The sequence below is a fragment of the Ambystoma mexicanum genome, chromosome 1p (assembly GCF_040938575.1).
Source record: "Ambystoma mexicanum isolate Mex_15411 chromosome 1p, UKY_AmexF1_1, whole genome shotgun sequence".
In the NCBI taxonomy this organism is placed as follows: Eukaryota; Metazoa; Chordata; class Amphibia; order Caudata; family Ambystomatidae; genus Ambystoma; species Ambystoma mexicanum.
In genome coordinates this window covers 1025529093-1025544824 of record NC_090921.1, presented here as the reverse complement: position 1 = coordinate 1025544824, position 15732 = coordinate 1025529093, and the positions used below count along the sequence as shown (strand labels likewise).

At 41.0% G+C, this 15732-nt stretch overlaps 1 non-coding gene across 1 annotated transcript; it reads left to right on the top strand.

The window, feature by feature from the left end:
• The first annotated feature begins 8132 nt into the window (after positions 1-8132).
• TRNAY-GUA (transfer RNA tyrosine (anticodon GUA)) lies at positions 8133-8218 on the top strand. The gene is given in 2 exon segments: positions 8133-8169; positions 8183-8218. It is a non-coding gene; the product is annotated as a tRNA-Tyr (tRNA).
• The last annotated feature ends 7514 nt before the right edge of the window (positions 8219-15732 follow it).

Here is a 15732-nt window from a genome sequence, read left to right as displayed (position 1 = left end):
CTGTAGTGGTAAAACAGGCATCCTTAGGTCGCTGGTTCAAATCCAGATTGAAGGACTTTTGCCAAATGCAAATTTTATTGAATACTTGGAAAGTAAAATGCTTTGAAAATAAAATAACAGACAATTTATAATTATATTATATTTCATCACTGAAAATAGATGCCTTTTGCTTTGAGGCTGTGGCCACGTTATGTTTCTGGCCGACACCAATCTTCGTTGGTTTCCTGTGAGGTGTTTTGGATCCCCATCTCTTGCTATGAACTGACAAAACAGCAGAATCCCCTTGACAATCTTGATTTCTCAAGGGAAATGAGAGAACACTATACACCATCCAAGATATTAAAATATTGTCAAGGCCCAACACTGCTGAATACTCTGAGGAGATGGCATGTGAGGCGCGCCTTTCAACTTTTCCCCCTTAGTATGGTGGTCAGTAACATGCGGGAGACTGCGGAGGGGGTCATTTTTTTAATTGGGAACTGATGTGCTTTTACTCAATTCGGGAACCTCACAAGCCAAATTTGTAGTATTTTGCACAAATTGCAAGAGATGTTTACAAGTCGACGGTTGAAGTGGAAGCTCGTATTGGGTTTGCTAGAGAATGATTTGCCAAGCCTTCGATAGCTCGTCGCTGGTTCAAATCCGGCTCAAAGGACTTTTGCCAAATGCACATTTTATTGAATACTTGGAAAGTAAAATACTTGGAAAGTAAAATATCAGACAATTTATAATTATATTATATTTCATCACTGAAAATAGATGCCTTTTGCTTTGAGGCTGTGGCCACGTTATTTTTCTGTCCGACACCAATCTTCGTTGGTTTCCTGTGAGGTATTTTGGATCCCCATCTCTTGCTATGAACTGACACAACAGCAGAATCCCCTTGACAATCTTGATTTATCAAGGGAAATGGGAGAACACTATACACCATCCAAGATATTAAAATATTGTCAAGGCCGAACACTGATGAATACTCTGAGGAGATGGCCTGTGAGGCGCCGCCTTTCAACTTTTCCCCCTTAGTATGGTGGTCAGTAACATGCGGGAGACTGCGGAGGGGGTCATTTTTTTAATTGTGAACTGATGTGCTTTTACTCAATTCGGGAACCTCACAAGCCAAATTTGTAGTATTTTGCACGAATTGCAAGAGATGTTTGAATGTTGACGGTTGAAGTGGAAGCTCGTATTGAGCTTGCTAGAGACTCATTTGCCAAGCCTTCAATAGCTCAGTTGGTAGAGCAGAGGACTGTAGTGGTAAAACAGGCATCCTTAGGTCACTGGTTCAAATCCAGATTGAAGGACTTTTGCCAAATGCAAATTTTATTGAATACTTGGAAAGTAAAATGCTTGGAAAATAAAATAACAGACAATTTATAATTATATTATATTTCATCACTGAAAATAGATGCCTTTTGCTTTGAGGCTGTGGCCACGTTATGTTTCTGTCCGACACCAATCTTCGTTGGTTTCCTGTGAGGTGTTTTGGATCCCCATCTCTTGCTATGAACTGACAAAACAGCAGAATCCCCTTGACAATCTTGATTTCTCAAGGGAAATGGGAGAACACTATACACCATCCAAGATATTAAAATATTGTCAAGGCCCAAGACTGCTGAATACTCTGAGGAGATGGCCTGTGAGGCGCGCCTTTCAACTTTTCCCCCTTAGTATGGTGGTCAGTAACATGCGGGAGACTGCGGAGGGGGTCATTTTTTTAATTGGGAACTGATGTGCTTTTACTCAATTCGGGAACCTCACAAGCCAAATTTGTAGTATTTTGCACGAATTGCAAGAGATGTTTACAAGTCGACGGTTGAAGTGGAAGCTCGTATTGAGTTTGCTAGAGAATGATTTGCCAAGCCTTCGATAGCTCGTCGCTGGTTCAAATCCGGCTCAAAGGACTTTTGCCAAATGCACATTTTATTGAATACTTGGAAAGTAAAATACTTGGAAAGTAAAATAACAGACAATTTATAATTATATTATATTTCATCACTGAAAATAGATGCCTTTTGCTTTGAGGCTGTGGCCACGTTATTTTTCTGTCCGACACCAATCTTCGTTGGTTTCCTGTGAGGTATTTTGGATCCCCATCTCTTGCTATGAACTGACAAAACAGCAGAATCCCCTTGACAATCTTGATTTATAAAGGGAAATGGGAGAACACTATACACCATCCAAGATATTAAAATATTGTCAAGGCCGAACACTGATGAATACTCTGAGGAGATGGCCTGTGAGGCGCCGCCTTTCAACTTTTCCTCCTTAGTATGGTGGTCAGTAACATGCGGGAGACTGCGGAGGGGGTCATTTTTTTAATTGTGAACTGATGTGCTTTTACTCAATTCGGGAACCTCACAAGCCAAATTTGTAGTATTTTGCACGAATTGCAAGAGATGTTTGAATGTCGACGGTTGAAGTGGAAGCTCGTATTGAGCTTGCTAGAGACTGATTTGCCAAGCCTTCGATAGCTCAGTTGGTACAGCGGAGGACTGTAGTGGTAAAACAGACATCCTTAGGTCGCTGGTTCAAATCCGGCTCGAAGGACTTTTGCCAAATGCACATTTTATTGAATACTTGGAAAGTAAAATACTTGGAAAATAAAATAACAAACAATTTATAATTATATTATATTTCATCACTGAAAATAGATGCCTTTTGCTTTGAGGCTGTGACCATGTTATTTTTCTGTCCAACACGAATCTTCATTGGTTTCCTGTGAGGTGTTTTGGATCCCCATCTCTTGCTATGAACTGGCAAAACAGCAGAATCCCCTTGACAATCTTGATTTCTCAAGGGAAATGAGAGAACACTATACACCATCCAAGATATTAAAATATTGTCAAGGCCCAACGCGGCTGAATACTCTGAGGAGATGGCCTGTGAGGTGCCGCCTTTCAACTTTTCCCCCTTAGTATGGTGGTCAGTAACATGCGGGAGACTGCGGAGGGGGTCATTTTTTTAATTGGGAACTGATGTGCTTTTACTCAATTCAGGAACCTCACAAGCCAAATTTGTAGTATTTTGCACGAATTGCAAGAGATGTTTGAATGTCGACGGTTGAAGTGGAAGCTCGTATTGAGCTTGCTAGAGACTGATTTGCCAAGCTTTCGATAGCTCAGTTGGTAGAGCAGAGGACTGTAGTGGTAAAACAGGCATCCTTAGGTCGCTGGTTCAAATCCAGATTGAAGGACTTTTGCCAAATGCAAATTTTATTGAATACTTGGAAAGTAAAATGCTTTGAAAATAAAATAACAGACAATTTATAATTATATTATATTTCATCACTGAAAATAGATGCCTTTTGCTTTGAGGCTGTGGCCACGTTATGTTTCTGGCCGACACCAATCTTCGTTGGTTTCCTGTGAGGTGTTTTGGATCCCCATCTCTTGCTATGAACTGACAAAACAGCAGAATCCCCTTGACAATCTTGATTTCTCAATGGAAATGGGAGAACACTATACACCATCCAAGATATTAAAATATTGTCAAGGCCCAACACTGCTGAATACTCTGAGGAGATGGCTTGTGAGGCGCGCCTTTCAACTTTTCCCCCTTAGTATGGTGGTCAGTAACATGCGGGAGACTGCGGAGGGGGTCATTTTTTTAATTGGGAACTGATGTGCTTTTACTCAATTCGGGAACCTCACAAGCCAAATTTGTAGTATTTTGCACGAATTGCAAGAGATGTTTACAAGTCGACGGTTGAAGTGGAAGCTTGTATTGGGTTTGCTAGAGAATGATTTGCCAAGCCTTCGATAGCTCGTCGCTGGTTCAAATCCGGCTCAAAGGACTTTTGCCAAATGCACATTTTATTGAATACTTGGAAAGTAAAATACTTGGAAAGTAAAATAACAGACAATTTATAATTATATTATATTTCATCACTGAAAATAGATGCCTTTTGCTTTGAGGCTGTGGCCACGTTATTTTTCTGTCCGACACCAATCTTCGTTGGTTTCCTGTGAGGTATTTTGGATCCCCATCTCTTGCTATGAACTGACAAAACAGCAGAATCCCCTTGACAATCTTGATTTATCAAGGGAAATGGGAGAACACTATACACCATCCAAGATATTAAAATGTTGTCAAGGCCGAACACTGATGAATACTCTGAGGAGATGGCCTGTGAGGCGCCGCCTTTCAACTTTTCCTCCTTAGTATGGTGGTCAGTAACATGCGGGAGACTGCGGAGGGGGTCATTTTTTTAATTGTGAACTGATGTGCTTTTACTCAATTCGGGAACCTCACAAGCCAAATTTGTAGTATTTTGCACGAATTGCAAGAGATGTTTGAATGTCGACGGTTGAAGTGAAAGCTCGTATTGAGCTTGCTAGAGACTGATTTGCCAAGCTTTCGATAGCTCAGTTGGTAGAGCAGAGGACTGTAGTGGTAAAACAGGCATCCTTAGGTCGCTGGTTCAAATCCAGCTTGAAGGACTTTTGCCAAATGCAAATTTTATTGAATACTTGGAAAGTAAAATGCTTGGAAAATAAAATAACAGACAATTTATAATTATATTATATTTCATCACTGAAAATAGATGCCTTTTACTTTGAGGCTGTGGCCACGTTATGTTTCTGGCCGACACCAATCTTCGTTGGTTTCCTGTGAGGTGTTTTGGATCCCCATCTCTTGCTATGAACTGACAAAACAGCAGAATCCCCTTGACAATCTTGATTTCTCAAGGGAAATGAGAGAACACTATACACCATCCAAGATATTAAAATATTGTCAAGGCCCAACACTGCTGAATACTCTGAGGAGATGGCCTGTGAGGCGCGCCTTTCAACTTTTCCCCCTTAGTATGGTGGTCAGTAACATGCGGGAGACTGCGGAGGGGGTCATTTTTTTAATTGGGAACTGATGTGCTTTTACTCAATTCGGGAACCTCACAAGCCAAATTTGTAGTATTTTGCACGAATTGCAAGAGATGTTTACAAGTCGACGGTTGAAGTGGAAGCTCGTATTGGGTTTGCTAGAGAATGATTTGCCAAGCCTTCGATAGCTCGTCGCTGGTTCAAATCCGGCTCAAAGGACTTTTGCCAAATGCACATTTTATTGAATACTTGGAAAGTAAAATACTTGGAAAGTAAAATAACAGACAATTTATAATTATATTATATTTCATCACCGAAAATAGATGCCTTTTGCTTTGAGGCTGTGGCCACGTTATGTTTCTGTCCGACACCAATCTTCGTTGGTTTCCTGTGAGGTGTTTTGGATCCCCATCTCTTGCTATGAACTGACAAAACAGCAGAATCCCCTTGACAATCTTGATTTATCAAGGGAAATGGGAGAACACTATACACCATGCAAGATATTAAAATATTGTCAAGGCCGAACACTGATGAATACTCTGAGGAGATGGCCTGTGAGGCGCCGCCTTTCAACTTTTCCTCCTTAGTATGGTGGTCAGTAACATGCGGGAGACTGCGGAGGGGGTCATTTTTTTAATTGTGAACTGATGTGCTTTTACTCAATTCGGGAACCTCACAAGCCAAATTTGTAGTATTTTGCACGAATTGCAAGAGATGTTTACAAGTCGACGGTTGAAGTGGAAGCTCGTATTGAGTTTGCTAGAGAATGATTTGCCAAGCCTTCGATAGCTCGTCGCTGGTTCAAATCCGGCTCAAAGGACTTTTGCCAAATGCACATTTTATTGAATACTTGGAAAGTAAAATACTTGGAAAGTAAAATAACAGACAATTTATAATTATATTATATTTCATCACTGAAAATAGATGCCTTTTGCTTTGAGGCTGTGGCCACGTTATTTTTCTGTCCGACACCAATCTTCGTTGGTTTCCTGTGAGGTATTTTGGATCCCCATCTCTTGCTATGAACTGACAAAACAGCAGAATCCCCTTGACAATCTTGATTTATAAAGGGAAATGGGAGAACACTATACACCATCCAAGATATTAAAATATTGTCAAGGCCCAACGCGGCTGAATACTCTGAGGAGATGGCCTGTGAGGTGCCGCCTTTCAACTTTTCCCCCTTAGTATGGTGGTCAGTAACATGCGGGAGACTGCGGAGTGGGGTAATTTTTTTAATTGGGAACTGATGTGCTTTTACTCAATTCGGGAACCTCACAAGCCAAATTTGTAGTATTTTGCACGAATTGCAAGAGATGTTTACAAGTCGACGGTTGAAGTGGAAGCTCGTATTGAGCTTGCTAGAGACTGATTTGCCAAGCTTTCGATAGCTCAGTTGGTAGAGCAGAGGACTGTAGTGGTAAAACAGGCATCCTTAGGTCGCTGGTTCAAATCCAGATTGAAGGACTTTTGCCAAATGCAAATTTTATTGAATACTTGGAAAGTAAAATACTTGGAAAGTAAAATAACAGACAATTTATAATTATATTTCATCACTGAAAATAGATGCCTTTTGCTTTGAGGCTGTGGCCACGTTATGTTTCTGTCCAACACGAATCTTCATTGGTTTCATGTGAGGTGTTTTGGATCCCCATCTCTTGCTATGAACTGGCAAAACAGCAGAATCCCCTTGACAATCTTGATTTCTCAAGGGAAATGAGAGAACACTATACACCATCCAAGATATTAAAATATTGTCAAGGCCCAACGCGGCTGAATACTCTGAGGAGATGGCCTGTGAGGTGCCGCCTTTCAACTTTTCCCCCTTAGTATGGTGGTCAGTAACATGCGGGAGACTGCGGAGGGGGTCATTTTTTTAATTGGGAATTGATGTGCTTTTACTCAATTCGGGAACCTCACAAGCCAAATTTGTAGTATTTTGCACGAATTGCAAGAGATGTTTACAAGTCGACGGTTGAAGTGGAAGCTCGTATTGAGTTTGCTAGAGTTGATTTGCCAAGCCTTTGATCGCTCAGTTGGTAGAGCAGAGGACTGTAGTGGTAAAACAGGCATCCTTAGGTCGCTGGTTCAATTCTGGCTCAAAGGACTTTTGCCAAATGCACATTTTATTGAATACTTGGAAAGTAAAATACTTGGAAAGTAAAATAACAGACAATTTATAATTATATTATATTTCATCACTGAAAATAGATGCCTTTTGCTTTGAGGCTGTGGCCACGTTATTTTTCTGTCCAACACGAATCTTCATTGGTTTCCTGTCAGGTGTTTTGGATCCCCATCTCTTGCTATGAACTGGCAAAACAGCAGAATCCCCTTGACAATCTTGATTTCTCAAGGGAAATGAGAGAACACTATACACCATCCAAGATATTAAAATATTGTCAAGGCCCAACACGGCTGAATACTCTGAGGAGATGGCCTGTGAGGCGCCGCCTTTCAACTTTTCCCCCTTAGTATGGTGGTCATTAACAGGCGGGAGACTGCGAAGGGGGTCATTTTTTTAATTGGGAACTGATGTGCTTTTACTCAATTCGGGAACCTCACAAGCCAAATTTGTAGTATTTTGCACGAATTGCAAGAGATGTTTGAATGTCGACGGTTGAAGTGGAAGCTCGTATTGAGCTTGCTAGAAACTGATTTGCCAAGCCTTCGATAGCTCAGTTGGTAGAGAAGAGGACTGTAGTGGTAAAACAGGCATCCTTAGGTCGCTGGTTCAGATCCAGATTGAAGGACTTTTGCCAAATGCAAATTTTATTGAATACTTGGAAAGTAAAATGCTTGGAAAATAAAATAACAGACAATTTATAATTATATTATATTTCATCACTGAAAATAGATGCCTTTTGCTTTGAGGCTGTGGCCACGTTATGTTTCTGCCGACACCAATCTTCGTTGGTTTCCTGTGAGGTGTTTTGGATCCCCATCTCTTGCTATGAACTGACAAAACAGCAGAATCCCCTAGACAATCTTGATTTATCAAGGGAAATGGGAGAACACTATACACCATCCAAGATATTAAAATATTGTCAAGGCCGAACACTGATGAATACTCTGAGGAGATGGCCTGTGAGGCGCCGCCTTTCAACTTTTCCTCCTTAGTATGGTGGTCAGTAACATGCGGGAGACTGCGGAGGGGGTCATTTTTTTAATTGTGAATTGATGTGCTTTTACTCAATTCGGGAACCTCACAAGCCAAATTTGTAGTATTTTGCACGAATTGCAAGAGATGTTTGAATGTCGACGGTTGAAGTGGAAGCTCGTATTGAGCTTGCTAGAGACTGATTTGCCAAGCCTTTGATAGCTCAGTTGGTAGAGCGGAGGACTGTAGTGGTAAAACAGGCATCCTTAGGTCGCTGGTTCAAATCCGGCTTAAAGGACTTTTGCCAAATGCACATTTTATTGAATACTTGGAAAGTAAAATACTTGGAAAGTAAAATAACAGACAATTTATAATTATATTATATTTCATCACTGAAAATAGATGCCTTTTGCTTTGAGGCTGTGGCCACGTTATGTTTCTGGCCGACACCAATCTTCGTTGGTTTCCTGTGAGGTGTTTTGGATCCCCATCTCTTGCTATGAACTGACAAAACAGCAGAATCCCCTTGACAATCTTGATTTCTCAAGGGAAATGAGAGAACACTATACACCATCCAAGATATTAAAATATTGTCAAGGCCCAACACTGCTGAATACTCTGAGGAGATGGCCTGTGAGGCGCGCCTTTCAACTTTTCCCCCTTAGTATGGTGGTCAGTAACATGCAGGAGACTGCGGAGGGGGTCATTTTTTTAATTGGGAACTGATGTGCTTTTACTCAATTCGGGAACCTCACAAGCCAAATTTTTAGTATTTTGCACGAATTGCAAGAGATGTTTACAAGTCGACGGTTGAAGTGGAAGCTCGTATTGGGTTTGCTAGAGAATGATTTGCCAAGCCTTCGATAGCTCGTCGCTGGTTCAAATCCGGCTCAAAGGACTTTTGCCAAATGCACATTTTATTGAATACTTGGAAAGTAAAATACTTGGAAAGTAAAATAACAGACAATTTATAATTATATTATATTTCATCACTGAAAATAGATGCCTTTTGCTTTGAGGCTGTGGCCACGTTATTTTTCTGTCCGACACCAATCTTCGTTGGTTTCCTGTGAGGTATTTTGGATCCCCATCTCTTGCTATGAACTGACAAAACAGCAGAATCCCCTTGACAATCTTGATTTATCAAGGCAAATGGGAGAACACTATACACCATCCAAGATATTAAAATATTGTCAAGGCCGAACACTGATGAATACTCTGAGGAGATGGCCTGTGAGGCGCCGCCTTTCAACTTTTCCTCCTTAGTATGGTGGTCAGTAACATGCGGGAGACTGCGGAGGGGCTCATTTTTTTAATTGTGAACTGATGTGCTTTTACTCAATTCGGGAACCTCACAAGCCAAATTTGTAGTATTTTGCACGAATTGCAAGAGATGTTTGAATGTCGACGGTTGAAGTGGAAGCTCGTATTGAGCTTGCTAGAGACTGATTTGCCAAGCCTTCGATAGCTCAGTTGGTACAGCGGAGGACTGTAGTGGTAAAACAGACATCCTTAGGTCGCTGGTTCAAATCCGGCTCGAAGGACTTTTGCCAAATGCACATTTTATTGAATACTTGGAAAGTAAAATACTTGGAAAGTAAAATAACAGACAATTTATAATTATATTTCATCACTGAAAATAGATGCCTTTTGCTTTGAGGCTGTGGCCACGTTATGTTTCTGTCCAACACGAATCTTCATTGGTTTCATGTGAGGTGTTTTGGATCCCCATCTCTTGCTATGAACTGGCAAAACAGCAGAATCCCCTTGACAATCTTGATTTCTCAAGGGAAATGAGAGAACACTATACACCATCCAAGATATTAAAATATTGTCAAGGCCCAACACGGCTGAATACTCTGAGGAGATAGCCTGTGAGGCGCCGCCTTTCAACTTTTCCCCCTTAGTATGGTGGTCAGTAACATGCGGGAGACTGCGGAGGGGGTCATTTTTTAAATTGTGAACTGATGTGCTTTTACTCAATTCGGGAACCTCACAAGCCAAATTTGTAGTATTTTGCACGAATTGCAAGAGATGTTTGAATGTCGACGGTTGAAGTGGAAGCTCGTATTGAGCTTGCTAGAGACTGATTTGCCAAGCTTTCGATAGCTCAGTTGGTAGATCAGAGGACTGTAGTGGTAAAACAGGCATCCTTAGGTCGCTGGTTCAAATCCAGATTGAAGGACTTTTGCCAAATGCAAATTTTATTAAATACTTGGAAAGTAAAATGCTTGGAAAATAAAATAACAGACAATTTATAATTATATTATATTTCATCACTGAAAATAGATGCCTTTTGCTTTGAGGCTGTGGCCACGTTATGTTTCTGGCCGACACCAATCTTCGTTGGTTTCCTGTGAGGTGTTTTGGATCCCCATCTCTTGCTATGAACTGACAAAACAGCAGAATCCCCTTGACAATCTTGATTTCTCAAGGGAAATGAGAGAACACTATACACCATCCAAGATATTAAAATATTGTCAAGGCCCAACACTGCTGAATACTCTGAGGAGATGGCCTGTGAGGCGCGCCTTTCAACTTTTCCCCCTTAGTATGGTGGTCAGTAACATGCAGGAGACTGCGGAGGGGGTCATTTTTTTAATTGGGAACTGATGTGCTTTTACTCAATTCGGGAACCTCACAAGCCAAATTTTTAGTATTTTGCACGAATTGCAAGAGATGTTTACAAGTCGACGGTTGAAGTGGAAGCTCGTATTGGGTTTGCTAGAGAATGATTTGCCAAGCCTTCGATAGCTCGTCGCTGGTTCAAATCCGGCTCAAAGGACTTTTGCCAAATGCACATTTTATTGAATACTTGGAAAGTAAAATACTTGGAAAGTAAAATAACAGACAATTTATAATTATATTATATTTCATCACTGAAAATAGATGCCTTTTGCTTTGAGGCTGTGGCCACGTTATTTTTCTGTCCGACACCAATCTTCGTTGGTTTCCTGTGAGGTATTTTGGATCCCCATCTCATGCTATGAACTGACAAAACAGCAGAATCCCCTTGACAATCTTGATTTATCAAGGGAAATGGGAGAACACTATACACCATCCAAGATATTAAAATATTGTCAAGGCCAAACACTGATGAATACTCTGAGGAGATGGCCTGTGAGGCGCCGCCTTTCAACTTTTCCCCCTTAGTATGGTGGTCAGTAACATGCGGGAGACTGCGGAGGGGGTCATTTTTTTAATTGTGAACTGATGTGCTTTTACTCAATTCGGGAACCTCACAAGCCAAATTTGTAGTATTTTGCACGAATTGCAAGAGATGTTTGAATGTTGACGGTTGAAGTGGAAGCTCGTATTGAGCTTGCTAGAGACTCATTTGCCAAGCCTTCAATAGCTCAGTTGGTAGAGCAGAGGACTGTAGTGATAAAACAGGCATCCTTAGGTCACTGGTTCAAATCCAGATTGAAGGACTTTTGCCAAATGCAAATTTTATTGAATACTTGGAAAGTAAAATGCTTGGAAAATAAAATAACAGACAATTTATAATTATATTATATTTCATCACTGAAAATAGATGCCTTTTGCTTTGAGGCTGTGGCCACGTTATGTTTCTGTCCGACACCAATCTTCGTTGGTTTCCTGTGAGGTGTTTTGGATCCCCATCTCTTGCTATGAACTGACAAAACAGCAGAATCCCCTTGACAATCTTGATTTCTCAAGGGAAATGGGAGAACACTATACACCATCCAAGATATTAAAATATTGTCAAGGCCCAAGACTGCTGAATACTCTGAGGAGATGGCCTGTGAGGCGCGCCTTTCAACTTTTCCCCCTTAGTATGGTGGTCAGTAACATGCGGGAGACTGCGGAGGGGGTCATTTTTTTAATTGGGAACTGATGTGCTTTTACTCAATTCGGGAACCTCACAAGCCAAATTTGTAGTATTTTGCACGAATTGCAAGAGATGTTTACAAGTCGACGGTTGAAGTGGAAGCTCGTATTGAGTTTGCTAGAGAATGATTTGCCAAGCCTTCGATAGCTCGTCGCTGGTTCAAATCCGGCTCAAAGGACTTTTGCCAAATGCACATTTTATTGAATACTTGGAAAGTAAAATACTTGGAAAGTAAAATAACAGACAATTTATAATTATATTATATTTCATCACTGAAAATAGATGCCTTTTGCTTTGAGGCTGTGGCCACGTTATTTTTCTGTCCGACACCAATCTTCGTTGGTTTCCTGTGAGGTATTTTGGATCCCCATCTCTTGCTATGAACTGAAAAAACAGCAGAATCCCCTTGACAATCTTGATTTATAAAGGGAAATGGGAGAACACTATACACCATCCAATATATTAAAATATTGTCAAGGCCGAACACTGATGAATACTCTGAGGAGATGGCCTGTGAGGCGCCGCCTTTCAACTTTTCCTCCTTAGTATGGTGGTCAGTAACATGCGGGAGACTGCGGAGGGGGTCATTTTTTTAATTGTGAACTGATGTGCTTTTACTCAATTCGGGAACCTCACAAGCCAAATTTGTAGTATTTTGCACGAATTGCAAGAGATGTTTGAATGTCGACGGTTGAATTGGAAGCTCGTATTGAGCTTGCTAGAGACTGATTTGCCAAGCCTTCGATAGCTCAGTTGGTACAGCGTAGGACTGTAGTGGTAAAACAGACATCCTTAGGTCGCTGGTTCAAATCCGGCTCGAAGGACTTTTGCCAAACGCACATTTTATTGAATACTTGGAAAGTAAAATACTTGGAAAATAAAATAACAAACAATTTATAATTATATTATATTTCATCACTGAAAATAGATGCCTTTTGCTTTGAGGCTGTGACCATGTTATTTTTCTGTCCAACACGAATCTTCATTGGTTTCCTGTGAGGTGTTTTGGATCCCCATCTCTTGCTATGAACTGGCAAAACAGCAGAATCCCCTTGACAATCTTGATTTCTCAAGGGAAATGAGAGAACACTATACACCATCCAAGATATTAAAATATTGTCAAGGCCCAACGCGGCTGAATACTCTGAGGAGATGGCCTGTGAGGTGCCGCCTTTCAACTTTTCCCCCTTAGTATGGTGGTCAGTAACATGCGCGAGACTGCGGAGGGGGTCATTTTTTTAATTGGGAACTGATGTGCTTTTACTCAATTCGGGAACCTCACAAGCCAAATTTGTAGTATTTTGCACGAATTGCAAGAGATGTTTGAATGTCGACGGTTGAAGTGGAAGCTCGTATTGAGCTTGCTAGAGACTGATTTGCCAAGCTTTCGATAGCTTAGTTGGTAGAGCAGAGGACTGTAGTGGTAAAACAGGCATCCTTAGGTCGCTGGTTCAAATCCAGATTGAAGGACTTTTGCCAAATGCAAATTTTATTGAATACTTGGAAAGTAAAATGCTTGGAAAATAAAATAACAGACAATTTATAATTATATTATATTTCATCACTGAAAATAGATGCCTTTTGCTTTGAGGCTGTGGTCACGTTATGTTTCTGGCCGACACCAATCTTCGTTGGTTTCCTGTGAGGTGTTTTGGATCCCCATCTCTTGCTATGAACTGACAAAACAGCAGAATCCCCTTGACAATCTTGATTTCCCAAGGGAAATGGGAGAACACTATACACCATCCAAGATATTAAAATATTGTCAAGGCCCAACACTGCTGAATACTCTGAGGAGATGGCCTGTGAGGCGCGCCTTTCAACTTTTCCCCCTTAGTATGGTGGTCAGTAACATGCGGGAGACTGCGGAGGGGGTCATTTTTTTAATTGGGAACTGATGTGCTTTTACTCAATTCGGGAACCTCACAAGCCAAATTTGTAGTATTTTGCACGAATTGCAAGAGATGTTTACAAGTCGACGGTTGAAGTGGAAGCTCGTATTGGGTTTGCTAGAGAATGATTTGCCAAGCCTTCGATAGCTCGTCGCTGGTTCAAATCCGGCTCAAAGGACTTTTGCCAAATGCACATTTTATTGAATACTTGGAAAGTAAAATACTTGGAAAGTAAAATAACAGACAATTTATAATTATATTATATTTCATCACTGAAAATAGATGCCTTTTGCTTTGAGGCTGTGGCCACGTTATTTTTCTGTCCGACACCATCTTCGTTGGTTTCCTGTGAGGTATTTTGGATCCCCATCTCTTGCTATGAACTGACAAAACAGCAGAATCCCCTTGACAATCTTGATTTATCAAGGGAAATGGGAGAACACTATACACCATCCAAGATATTAAAATATTGTCAAGGCCGAACACTGATGAATACTCTGAGGAGATGGCCTGTGAGGCGCCGCCTTTCAACTTTTCCCCCTTAGTATGGTGGTCAGTAACATGCGGGAGACTGCGGAGGGGGTCATTTTTTTAATTGTGAACTGATGTGCTTTTACTCAATTCGGGAACCTCACAAGCCAAATTTGTAGTATTTTGCACGAATTGCAAGAGATGTTTGAATGTTGACGGTTGAAGTGGAAGCTCGTATTGAGCTTGCTAGAGGCTCATTTGCCTAGCCTTCAATAGCTCAGTTGGTAGAGCAGAGGACTGTAGTGGTAAAACAGGCATCCTTAGGTCGCTGGTTCAAATCCAGATTGAAGGACTTTTGCCAAATGCAAATTTTATTGAATACTTGGAAAGTAAAATGCTTGGAAAATAAAATAACAGACAATTTATAATTATATTATATTTCATCACTGAAAATAGATGCCTTTTGCTTTGAGGCTGTGGCCACGTTATGTTTCTGTCCGACACCAATCTTCGTTGGTTTCCTGTGAGGTGTTTTGGATCCCCATCTCTTGCTATTAACTGACAAAACAGCAGAATCCCCTTGACAATCTTGATTTCTCAAGGGAAATGGGAGAACACTATACACCATCCAAGATATTAAAATATTGTCAAGGCCCAACACTGCTGAATACTCTGAGGAGATGGCCTGTGAGGCGCGCCTTTCAACTTTTCCCCCTTAGTATGGTGGTCAGTAACATGCGGGAGACTGCGGAGGGGGTCATTTTTTTAATTGGGAACTGATGTGCTTTTACTCAATTCGGGAACCTCACAAGCCAAATTTGTAGTATTTTGCACGAATTGCAAGAGATGTTTACAAGTCGACGGTTGAAGTGGAAGCTCGTATTGAGTTTGCTAGAGAATGATTTGCCAAGCCTTCGATAGCTCGTCGCTGGTTCAAATCCGGCTCAAAGGACTTTTGCCAAATGCACATTTTATTGAATACTTGGAAAGTAAAATACTTGGAAAGTAAAATAACAGACAATTTATAATTATATTATATTTCATCACTGAAAATAGATGCCTTTTGCTTTGAGGCTGTGGCCACGTTATGTTTCTGTCCGACACCAATCTTCGTTGGTTTCCTGTGAGGTGTTTTGGATCCCCATCTCTTGCTATGAACTGACAAAACAGCAGAATCCCCTTGACAATCTTGATTTATCAAGGGAAATGGGAGAACACTATACACCATGCAAGATATTAAAATATTGTCAAGGCCGAACACTGATGAATACTCTGAGGAGATGGCCTGTGAGGCGCCGCCTTTCAACTTTTCTTCCTTAGTAGGGTGGTCAGTAACATGCGGGAGACTGCGGAGGGGGTCATTTTTTTAATTGTGAACTGATGTGCTTTTACTCAATTCGGGAACCTCACAAGCCAAATTTGTAGTATTTTGCACGAATTGCAAGAGATGTTTGAATGTCGGCGGTTGAAGTCGAGGCTCGTATTGAGCTTGCTAGAGACTAATTTGCCAAGCCTTCGATAGCTCAGTTGGTACAGCAGAGGACTGTAGTGGTACAACAAGCATCCTTAGGTCGCTGGTTCAAATCCGGCTCGAAG